The sequence below is a fragment of the Pinus tabuliformis genome, chromosome 8 (genome assembly GCF_031772625.1).
Source record: "Pinus tabuliformis cultivar Carrire ecotype Pingquan chromosome 8, CPIR1, whole genome shotgun sequence".
Classification (NCBI taxonomy): domain Eukaryota; kingdom Viridiplantae; phylum Streptophyta; class Pinopsida; order Pinales; family Pinaceae; genus Pinus; species Pinus tabuliformis.
Genome location: NC_142294.1, coordinates 778,221,811 through 778,224,166, shown reverse-complemented (window position 1 = coordinate 778,224,166; position 2,356 = coordinate 778,221,811). Strand labels below are relative to the sequence as shown.

The window sequence follows — 2,356 nt, the reverse complement described above, 5'->3', positions numbered from 1 at the left end:
AAGTATTACAATCTCAGCGAAGGCTGATACCCTGTGCTTGAAGCATGGCGGCAGGTTTATGTTCTCAACTCCAACATAGCAGCTTAAAAAAAAAAAAAATTCCTGAAACATATGAAAGAATGAAGATAATCCATTATTAGAGTATTGCCAAAACTTCATCATAAAGAGTCTCTCAATGTCTCTGCCGATCCTTTAATAACTCTATATGTTTTCTCAGATCGTGGAAAAATAATCATGAAATCAAAACAGGGTTCAAATTGTCCTTAATTGTATGCCTGATTAAAATTTTGATTCGTGGAATATTAGAGCACTGTGAGAGAACATCACTCCTTCACTTCATGGTTGAAAATTCATAAACAGTTGCTGTGGACCTCCTCTGAAGTCATGGCGAAAACACGAATACCCAATACGCGTGGAATTACTAGGGTTCATATTTGTAAAGGCAGTTGCAACTATTCTCCTTCGATTTAGAAAACCTTACATAGAATGTTGAGAGGTACCGAAAACTGTAACTTCCTCAAATTTGTTCACAAGGTCTGCAAACTCCTGCACATTCAAGCTATACTGTTATGTTTGTAGCTGTGTGTCTTCTGACCACCATTGATAAAGTCCATGAGCTACTTTGAATTCCTTGGGACCAGTGGAATTAATAAATAGAATTGCAGAGGGAAACAGATGTTGGGGCTCCGGCTTTCGCCCCAATAAATACAATAATGAATTAATAATAGAACTGTGAGCAATAAAGCTCCGCCGAGCTCTGAAATAATAGAAATAATTACAAGACACCGGATCATAGACATTAATATACAAATTGGGGAACCATTTCTGGAGGGCAATGAAGGTCGCCTGAGCTTGGCCATCGTCCTTCCTACCTCTAGCCAGACGTCCAGCGGCACTCTCCCGGATCTTATGAATAAAAATGCCCAATTTCTCATCCTTGACCGAAACGAATGAAAGAAAAAAAAAGAAAAGAGGATTGAACAGATGGACATCCATATTAAGGCCCTCCTCGGCCATTATGCGGCCGACTTTGAGAGCAATGGCGGCTCCAAGGGAATGGCCGGCGAGAGAAACGTTTTGAGCCCCGTATTCCCTCACCATCTGTTTAGTAACCCGGAGAGCTTCGTCGAGACGGGAAACCTTGTTTATTTGTTTGAGGATGAGATTGAAATCATCGCGCATAATGGTTGTTTGTTGGAACCTCCTAGAACATGCGATGAGTTCGATTCGCTGCACCTACGAGCATTTCCTTCTCCAAGTGCAAACAATAGCATTCAAATACTTTCGCTGTGACATTCAATCGAAAAGCGAGATGGAAGAAAAAGTCGATTTCGAGCCGGTTAAACTTGGAATTGCTAATGTCGCCACTCTGGTATAGAAATCATTATTATAGTGCTCCAACGGTTGGAGTTTAAGAAAAATTCAACAATCTTCCACAACGTTTGGAATTTCAAGGGATAAAAACAAAGCAAAATAGAATTTATGAAATTAAACAGCGTTTCTAAAAATGCCATGGAATTTTAGGCTATTGAAGAAGAAAAAGACCAAAATTCGTGAAATTTAAACAAAGATGTTTTAGATTTCTCCGGCGGATAGAATTTCAAAGGAAGAAACAGGGCAACAACTAAAATTGATGAATTCGTGAGAAGAGATTCTTTAAAATTCCTCGCCAGACGAAATTGCAAGGGATAAACGAAGGAGGAGGTCAGAGTTAGTCACATTAGTTAGAGATTTTCATCATATTATTTAACAAAACTAGCCATGCATGAATGGGCCCATAGGTCTCAAGGGTTCAACATGGCTCTGATACCAAGTGTAAGGTCCATTTCGTGTAAGGTCCAATTCCATACTATATAGAGATATGTATTTTTATGTTATAATCACAGCAAAACACCACCAGAAGAGAAATGCATTGAAATTTCAAATTTATTCAGCACTGTCTAATACTTTCGTGAAAATCATTTCAGGAAACATATCACGACATTTACATACTGTTAATTAAGATCAAATAGTAATGAAACACATGTGTACCGTTCACCAGAAGGCGAGACTCCACTTGCTCTGTTGTTACTGGTATTCCCTTGTTGCCGATCACCTTCGCAAGTGAATGACGACGTACTTGATCCGAATGTGAATACCCACCGGTTAACCTCCCAGCCTACTCCTTGGGTACTCTTCTTCCCCGCGGACCCCTGAGCTGCAATGGGGTTGTACAATGGAGGAATGCACTAGCTGGTAGAGGAGAGCACTCCTTGGCTCAAGAGTCCCCTCTCTAAAATCCTCTACCTCACCAAACTCACTATAGTTTCGTAATCACTGCTCTAACATCATATCATCCATCCAACAATAGGGTTAC

The 2,356-nt window shown here is 40.1% G+C and overlaps 1 pseudogene; it reads right to left on the bottom strand.

Moving 5' to 3' along the window:
• Nucleotides 1-477: 477 nt before the first annotated feature.
• On the bottom strand, nt 478-1,182 carry LOC149237903 (GDSL esterase/lipase At4g10955-like; annotated as a pseudogene).
• Nucleotides 1,183-2,356: the final 1,174 nt, after the last annotated feature.